At 39.3% G+C, this 10050-nt stretch overlaps 1 long non-coding RNA gene across 1 annotated transcript; it reads left to right on the top strand.

The window, feature by feature from the left end:
• The first annotated feature begins 1351 nt into the window (after positions 1-1351).
• LOC134343591 (uncharacterized) lies at positions 1352-3601 on the top strand. The gene is made up of 3 exons (XR_010017282.1): positions 1352-1486; positions 2054-2171; positions 3040-3601. It is a non-coding gene; the product is annotated as an uncharacterized LOC134343591 (long non-coding RNA).
• The last annotated feature ends 6449 nt before the right edge of the window (positions 3602-10050 follow it).

Below are 10050 nucleotides of genomic sequence, written 5' to 3'. Positions count from 1 at the left end.
TTGTTGTATGCCCTCTCTTTTGCTTTTACATTAGCTTTGACTTCCATTGTCAGCCAAGGTTGTACTATTTTGCCATTTGAGTATTTCTTTATTTTTGGAATACATCTATCCTACACCTTCTTTACTTTTTCCCAGTAACTCATATCTTTTCTGCTCTGCTATCACCCCTGCCAGCATCTCCTCCCAATTTACTTTGGCCAACTCCTCATACCACTGTAATTCCCTTTATTCCACTGAAATGCTGCTACATCAGAATTTACATTCTCCCTATCAAATTTCAAGTTGAAGTCAATCATATTGTGTTCACTGCCTCCTAAGGGTTCTTTTAGCTTAAGCTACCTGATCAATTCTGGTTTATTTCATAAAGCCAAATCCAGTATAACTGACACCCTAGTAGGCTCAATGACAAACTGCTCTAGAAAGCCAACTCATAGGCATTCATGAGATCCTTTTCCAATCTGATTTTCCCAATCAACCTACATGTGTCACATTTTTCTACTGATTTGATGCCTTTCTTTACCGGCAGAGCCACGCCACCCCCTCTGCCTACCTTTCTATCCCTCTGATACAACATGAACCTTGGACATTCAGCTCCCAACTACAACCTTCCTTCAGCCACGATTCAGTGATGGCCACAACATCATACCTGGCAATCTGTAATAGTACAATAAGATCATCCACCTTATTTATTATACTCCATGCATTGAGATATAACACTTTGAGTGCTGTGTATCTTACCCTTTTTGATTCTGGATCCGCAATGCTCTGATTGCTGGCTGCAATTTTGTCCTAACATCTGCCTGCCCTTCTTGAGAGTCTGACTGCATGCTGTATTTGCTTTTTTACCATCTGTCCTATCCTGAGTCCCTTCAATACAGTTTCTACCCCACTGCCAAATGACATAACATAGGAAGGTCCAAAGGAGTTAATGTGGGAATTAGAATCAGATTTTCCTTCTTTGATATCTGTTGGAAAGAACAATGGCCAGAAGGCTGGTCTATATTAACAGAAAGAGAAAAAAATGGAACCACAATGATGGCTGGCAGATATGGTCAATTTAGATGCCAACAGGAAGAAAGTGTGTATTAATTAGTGTTGGAGAATTAAATATTTCTTCCGAAAGGCTGCAATGTGCCCAAATAGAAGATGAGGTGCCATTGCTCTACCTTATGTTCAGGCTGACTTTAATAGTGCAGGATGCCATGGACGGAAAGGTCAGCATGGGAATGAGCACAATGAGGAAATAAAGTATTAAGCAACCTTTGGACTGAATGCAGGATTTCTGCAAAGTCATCTTGGAACTATCTACCAGAAACAATACATTAGAAATGTTGCTTCACCTGTGAAGTGTGTTTGTGTTTCTTGGTAGTGGGACCGAGGATGTGAAAAGGCCATGGCTTTACCTTAATCATCGTGAATGAAGCTTTTAATTTTATCTCATTCAGTTCCCATACCTCTGTTCTTACCCCTTTTCTTCCTGAACAGAGTAAGAAAAGAGCTTTCCTGGTCCTTGCATTCCACTGTGTCATATTAAAGTTTGTAAAACATTGAATGAATGTCTAAACAGTTCAAAATGTCAATTTAACTCTTTCTGAACCCTTAGCATGTGGACTCTGTTTGTTTGTTTGTGTGTAAAGTTTGTAAAATGTCTGCACAGATTAAACACTGTTAATGCCTGCAGAATGTTTGCAGATAGCAGCTGGATTATTTCTTGGTCTCAGGCACCATTAAATGCAAATGTCTGTCAAATTGGCTTGAAGGATTCTTGTTTTGGTTTCAGGTTTATCGCTTATACAGTGTGTAAATATTAATGATATTTCATAAGTCTAAGGAATGTTTTGTCAAAAACATTAGTGAATTAATAGATAAGAAGTGACCATTGCAATGTCTAATGGATTTATGAGGATATGCTGAACACTGTGTTAATGGACAGGATGTGTTTGAAGAAAGGCAGGTTGTGTTGAGACAAAAGATCAAAGAGTTTGTCTCTGTGTGTGTCTCTCTGCTCTTGTGAAATTCATGTTTATTGGGGTGTCTTCCCTAATTTCATCAGACTTCAACCAAGAGTCAGAAATTGTGATCAGTGCTTGGGACCCAGAGACGCTTTCACAAGTGAGTTGGAATTCGGAGTTCCCCCGACAGCAGCAACAATCAAGTAATGACTAAAAATTGTGAGCTCTGAAGTATTTGTGACTTCCTGTGTAGTAGTTTGTGAGGTTTATTTGTGCTTTCTATTTTATGATAATAAGTTAGGCTTAAGCTACTTTGTTGTGCTTGTATACTTATTACACTCACAATTCTTCCAAAACACTGTATCTTATATTCAGTGTTCACAATGTGCTACAGCAGTTACACTGCCACCACTGGCTTTTTTACTAAAGCATATCATGGGGTTGGATTTTGGACTCAATGCCTGCAAGCCAAGGTCCTCTATCAGGGTGATAATGTCCTGGAACATGTGAACCACTTGCCATATCTCAGGAGTCAGCTTTTGATGAAGGCAGATATCAGTGTTGAAAATTACCACCAACTTTAATGCCAAAGGCACTGACCTAGTTGATTAAAAATATATATGTGATGACCAAGACCTCAAATCTGGCTTAGAATTTGTGTACTAGGCATTCCTGCTCTCCTGTTCCTTTCTGAGACCAAGACACTGGAAATGCTGTCTCTGCAAGATCTTCCAGAATCCCTGGGTGGATAAGGGAATCAATGTCAGTGTGCTCTCCCAGAACATATCCCCAGCATTGAGGCTCTCATTACATTTAGCATGGCACTTTGTTTGCATGTCCACCATCAGACTCTCAAAAGAGACCCTTTATTCTGAACTCTGTCATGGGAAGAGATTACAAAGAATAAGATTCAAAGATGGGCTCAGATCTTAAAAAAATTATAGCATTTCCACCGAAATGTAGGAATCTCTTGTCCACGGTTGTTAAAATGGGGAGGAGCTCAGATGGTGCCAGAGGGCAACTTGTTGGGCTCATTTACAAAACAGCTTAAATTCCTCTCTTTAATGTTTCTTTTTACCTTTTCAAGGTGGCTGAGATCCTGTCGGAGTCTGTGATCTACAGCTTCACTCAAACTGGGGCTCTTCACGACGGTGGGTTCCTACTCCCAGAGCTTGTTGACCGGCTGTTGTTGATAACTCCACGAATGGCCTGGAAGATGTGCACCTTCAGGTTGTGGCCTCAGGTGACCCCTGTGGACCCAATTCCTGACCAATATCACCCACTGAAGTGTCGCAGGAGATCAGAACATCAAGACAGCAGAGGCTGTTGGAGGCCTCTGCACTTGAGCGATATCTCTCTCTCTCTCTCTCTCTCTCTCTCTCTCTCTCTCTCTCTCAATGGGAAAAGATGGGGGGGCGGGAGAGTCTGCTGGTTCTCAAGTCAGGTGAGCTCAAATAAGCTTTGCTGGAGACTGTAACATTGAAACAACAAGCTGTTGGTCTTCCCTCTTGCTGTGGAAATAGTGACATCTCTCTCCCCCTTGTCAGTGAGAGAGAGAGAGAACCTGTGGCATGTCAAAGTGCTGGGTTATGGACTATAGTCTTTAATGGATCTAGATCATGGACTCTTTGGGGACTTTTGCTATTGCTTACTTGGTGAGTGGTGGGGGGAGTGGGTTGATGCTTTGCTGCAGCTGTGCATGGTGGGGGGGAGTTCTATGGGGTTCTAATGTTTTCCTGTCATTCACTCCTTGGGGTTTTCTTCTGTTTTGTGGATGTCTGTGAAGAGTAAGAAGTTCAGGTTGTATACTGTAACAATTCTCTGATATTAAATGGAACCATTGAACCATTGAAAATGTATCTGAGCATATGTGATCATAACAAAGTTCCTGAGTGCAGACACTGGAAGCAAAAAGAGGTTGCACATAAGCAGAGGGCAGAAATAGCCATCTCACAAACTTGTTCATGAGCCTTCACATGCCACATCTGAGGAAGAGTCTGTGGTTCCCACATATTCCTCACAAAACTGAACTGTACATAAGTCAATCTTGATCTTCAGCCACCACCTTAGAGGAAAGATAACTTTCAGTAACACCCTTTCCATCCTTTTAGGTGTTGGCATTTACCATTCTTTACACTATTTCACTTTACAAGTGTTCCCCTTTCCTACCATCTATGATTAGGCAACAATGGCCTCCAGTTCTCCTGTGAATTGCCTTTATAATTCACCACTGAAACCCCTGTGCTTTCCCATTTTCTATAATCTCTCCTTCTTCCTTTACTTTCAATATGCTGAAGAATTTTTCAATAATAGGACCAACTAAAGAGACATAGCAGAAGCTCTTAACATACTTATGCCTCTTTACCTAAATTTAGGGAATGCCACAAACCTGAGCAAAAGTATTAAATTCCAAGTTTTGAATAAGGAGAAGGCCATTAAGAATTTCAATATATACAGTACATTATATGTGTGTAGTGCATTTTGACCATAATATTTGTTTAGAAATTAAATTTAATTGAATCCTCATTTCAAACAAATGGACCTGTTACTGATAATAAGCCGGAGGAAATTACAGTAAAAGGTTACGTGGTGCAGTGTCAAGCCCTAGAATACATGATAGCAAAAGTTATTATGAGCAAGGCACAAGGCTTTAAAATCGAAGGATGGAAACTTATAATGAAAGGAGATAATGTATACAGGTAGCACCAATGAATATAGATTTTTAAAGATTTTCTATATGGTCTCTGGTGGCATAATTAAATTATTTAGTAGAGAAAGCAGTCATTTGGTATATTGCATCCCTTTGGCAAAGCATTCTATTTAGTCATATATCCTTCATTTTCCTACAGGCTCATACTTCTTTCCTTTCAAATATTTATCTGATTCCTTATTGAGAGACAGCTTGGAACATCTAGCACCCTTACAGGCAGTGCACTCCATATCATAACAGGCAAATACAGGAACAAAAACAGAACATAGTAGAAATGCCTATAACTCAGGCAACAGCTGTGGAGAGAGAAACATTGAATATTCAGGATATTGGCATTTCACATGATGAGGACCATGGTACATCATCAATTATGGTTCTTGTCTTCTATGGAAGAAGCCAGAAAAATCTCTTGAAAATAATGGTGGATTACACATCAAGGGTGAGGAACTCATTGAAGTTAGATTAATACAGTTCCATCATTAGCGAAGATGATAAATCCTCAGAACATGTTGACCTGCATCATAGGATTCTTAAAGATGTACATCACTGGATTCACAGATTATCATCTTCCAAAGTAGAAGTGGAATTGGAATTGGTTCATTGTCAAATGTAATGAGGTACAGTGAAAAATCTCTTTTGTATAATTTTCATACAGATTAAATCATTGCATAGTGTACTGAGGAATTACAAGGTAAAACAATAACAGAGTGCAGAATAAAATATATTAGCTTCAGAGAAAATTCAGGTAAAATAAAAGATGCCAGATCATAAGGAGGTAGATTATGAGGTCAAGAGTCCACCTTATCATAGTAGGGAATCATTCAATAGTCTAATAACAATTGGGAAGAAGCTGTCCTTAAGCCTGGTAGTTCCTGCCTATTACAAAACCTATGCTTTCAGAGCTTTTCATCTTCTACCCCAAGAAAGAAGGATGAAGAAAGAACATCCAGGTTAAGTGGGGTCTTTGATTATGTTGGCTGCTTTATTCCATGGATTCTAAATGGTTCCCAGAGATAGAAAGTAACAAATGAAACCCTACTATTGAAAGAAAGTGTGAGGGAGCAAACATGGAACTATACATCAGTTAATATGTCAGTGGTAGTAGGAAAAATGCTGTAAACTATTATTATTTGACTGATATTTGACCACATGGTGGTGTTAGGCTTGGCCAGTGTTAACACATGGATTAATGAGAGGTCGATCTATATAATCTTTGAGGTTGTAACTAGAAGAGTAGATATGGGGTAACAAATACTTTGACTTTCCAGAAAGCCTTTGATAAAATGCCATTCAATGAATTATGTTATCCTTACTCAGTTATCCTTAGGATAAAATACTGATGTGAAAGAGAAAAAGAAATGCAGGAATAAATGGATCATTTTTAGGATAGAAGATCTTGATTCCTTCTACTACCCATTGTGTTTTCCTCTATTCTTTCTTCACCTTTCCCTGCCTCCCCTCCCCCACCCTTTATCTTTCTCCTTACTGGTTTTTCACCTGGAACCCACCAGCCTTCTCCTTCCCACCCTCCCCCCACCTTCTTTATAGGGCCTCTGCCCCTTCCCTCTACAGTCCTGACGAAGGGTTCGGGCCCGAAACGTCGACCGATCTTTTCCACGGATGCTGCCCGACCTGCTGAGTTCCTCCAGCGTGTTGTGAGTGAGATCTTGATCTTGGATCATTGCTGCACTCTTAACTGTTCTCAATTTATTTGAATGATTCAGATGAGTGAGATTGTGTGTGATATTTCCAGGTTTGTTGATGATATTTAACTAGATGGCAGCATAGGCTATGAGGAGGATGTACACAATCTTTGAGGACATACAGGGATGCTAACTAAATAGTCAAAGACGTGACAGACAGAACATAATGTGGAAAAATGTTAGGTTGTCAATCTAGGTCAGAAAGAAAGCAGAACTTTTGTACATTCTTACATTGTGAGAGATTGAAAGATGTTCATGTTCTTAAGCATCTGGGTAAAATCACTCATGAAACACTAACAGTTAACATGCATCAGCTTAGCAGGCAATTAAGACGAAAAATGGTATGGAGGTCCTTACTGGAAGAGGAACTGAACACTCAGGATATCTTGCTACAATTACTTAGAGCCATGGTGAGGTGGCATTTGGAATATCATGTACAAGTCAGCTCACCCTAATTAAGGAAGTATGTACTTGTTCAAGATACAGTGCAGCAAAGGCTCACCAGTTTAGATCTAGTTTTGCTATCAAAGGAGAGTAAAAAGATTAGTCATTTCCTTTATTGCATTTAGAAGAATAAAAGGTGACCCCAACAAAATATACAGTATGTACAGCATTTCTTAAGGGGCTTGATAAAGTAGATGCAGGTTTGATCTTTCCTCAGTTTGGGGTGTAGAGAACCAAGGATCACAGTTTTTGTGTTAAATTGAGTAAGGATTCAGCTGTTCAAAGCAAAGATGAGATACAATTTTTTAACCCTGAAATGAAGAATAATTTCAGGGTTAAGGAATTGTTTCTCATACCTAAGAGGATAGCAAGTCCAAGTTGTGTATATTCAAATCAGGGACAGGTAGCTCTTTAGAAATTAAGAGATTTAAGAAATACCGGTATACTGCAGGGAAAGGGCACTGAGGTAAAATATTAGCCATAATCTGATTAAATAATGGATTGAGTGGACTAATCTTCCTTCAATCTCTTATATTCTTTTTTGACAAACACTAAATATTGGCTGTTCTGTTGTGTATTTAATAATACAGAAATATTTGAGTAACGTTGTAAATATATTGATTAAGTATTCTTTGTTTACATATGTTTAAATATATCATTACAGTTTACTGTATATGTAAAAGTGCATGAATGGCATACATCATCATGCCCCCACGTTATCCGTTTGTGCCACACTAAAAGAAAAAATAAACAGTACATACTTATTCCAGTCTCCCCATGTTTTTCTTTCAAATAGTTTTATGTTTTGGAGTTACAGAACATTAACAGTTGCGATGAGTAAATTTTAAAACAAACTTGAGACAACTACCTACCTGTTAAAGCGCAGTGAGACATTTGATTTTTTAAAAACTGCTGCATACTTTCTTTGCAAGAAGAGAAAACAGCTGAGTTAAAAAAAGGCAGAAAACAGATGAAATTTGTGGGTACATAAATAATGAGCGATAATGATAATAAATTTAAAAAAGTACAGAACTAGCTGGCTATATCTGAAAGACAGACACATTTGATTGCACAAGAGCTAACTGGAATATGTATTCTGAGCAAATTGAACAGTATTTTGCAGCAAATAGAATAGCCAATGAGAAACAAGTGCCAGTTTTGCTGAGTGCATTGGGTGAAAAGCATACCGTTTGCTTAGAAGTTTAACTGCTCCAACCAAACCAGCCCAAGTGAGCTTTGCTGACATCAGATGGAGTTCAAACCCGGAGAAGTGTGAGGTGGTACACTTTGGAAGGACAAACTCCAAGGCAGAGTACAAAGTAAATGGCTGGATACTTGGTAGTGTGGAGGAGCAGAGGGATCTGGGGGTACATGTCCACAGATCCCTGAAAGTTGCCTCACAGGTGGATAGGGTAGTTAAGAAAGCTTATGGGGTGTTAGCTTTCATAAGTTGAGGGATAGAGTTTAATAGTCGCGATGTAATGATGCAGCTCTGTAAAACTCTGGTTAGGCCACACTTGGAGTACTGTGTCCATTTCTGGTCACCTCACTATAGGAAGGATGTGGAAGCATTGGAAAGTGTACAGAGGAGATTTACCAGGATGCTGCCTGGTTTAGAGAGTATGCATTATGATCAGAGATTAAGGGAGCTAGGGGTTTACTCTTTGGAGAGAAGGAGGATGAGAGGAGACATGATAGAGGTGTACAAGATAATAAGAGGAATAGATAGAGCGGATAGCCAGCGCCTCTTCCCTAGGGCACCACTGCTCAACACAAGAGGACAAGGCTTTAAGGTAAGGGGTGGGAAGTTCAAGGGGGATATTAGAGGAAGGTTTTTTACTCAGAAAGTGGTTGGTGCGTGGAATGCACTGCCTGAGTCAGTGGTGGAGGCAGATACACTAGTGAGGTTTAAGAGACTACTAGACAGGTAAATGGAGGAATTTAAGGTGGGGGCTTATATGGGAGGCAGGGTTTGAGGGTCAGCACAACATTGTGGGCTGAAGGGCCTGTACTGTGCTGTACTATTCTATGTTCTATGTTCTATGTTCTAATAGCAAGTGCTGCGGAAGACCTACAAATCCTCCGAGACAAAGTAGTACAAACAAGTGCAGATTTTAGTCTAACCATGAACTGTAAAAAAAAAACAAATGTATGGTAATATCAAAACAGCAGGATACTCCCAACTGTCAATTGTGCGTCGGTAGCCAAGAGATTGAACAAATGACCAGCTTTAATTACCTTGGTAGCTTTATTATCACAAGATGCTAGAAGTAAAGTAGAAATAAAAAGAAGAATTGCCATTGCCAAAACCAATTTCCAAAAAATGAAACCCAGTTTTGCCAACAGACACATTTCTATGACAACAAGGCTTAGGCTACTAAAATTTTACATCTGGTCAATCTTGCTTTATGCTTCTGAAACATGGACTATAACACCAGAACTCCAAAGAAACCTAGAAGCAACAGAAATGTGTTTCTTAGAAGAATGCTGAAAATATCATATAGAGATAGGGTAACTAATACGACAGTACTCCAACATGCCCATACAAGAAGATCTTTAATGAGAACATTAAATGAGAGGAAACTTAAATTCCTGGGCCACGTCATCAGAAAGGGAGAAATAGCATGCCTTACATTACATGGCCGTATTCCTGGGAAACACGGAAGAGAAAGGCAAAAAAGAAAATGTAGGGACATTGTGAAAGAACTAACAGATCTAAATGTGTGATATATCATTGACGCTGCGAGGGATCGTTCGGTGTGGAGAGCCATGATTGCCCAAGCGTGTAATGCGCAAGGCACATGAAGAAGAAGAAGATACTATAGGGGTATAAATACCACTGGACTAGACGTGCCCATCCCTGAAGAAGATGATGAGTTTGCTATTGAAAAATCAGTTATAACCAATACCTGTACCTGGATGGAAGCCCGAGAAGAACTTATTCATCATATATACCATGAAGCACAAGATCTTTTTTATATTCACTGAATATTCTGAGGCCATTTGTGTTGTAATCATGAGCTTATGAAGCTAGGCATAGTTGGTGATCTATACTTCCTCCTTTTTCTTCCCACAACTTGTGCTTGTATCTAAAGGGAAATGCAGCTATATCTCAGTTGGACCAATGCCTCAAATGGTTCAATTTAAAATCGGAGAATACAGTATATAACCTGAAATTCTTGCTGGTCACAGACATCCATGAAACAGAAAAAAGCCCCCAAAAAATGAATGGTAAAAAATG

This window comes from Mobula hypostoma, chromosome 3 (assembly GCF_963921235.1).
Source record: "Mobula hypostoma chromosome 3, sMobHyp1.1, whole genome shotgun sequence".
NCBI lineage: Eukaryota > Metazoa > Chordata > Chondrichthyes > Myliobatiformes > Myliobatidae > Mobula > Mobula hypostoma.
This window is presented reverse-complemented; position numbering and strand designations above follow the sequence as displayed.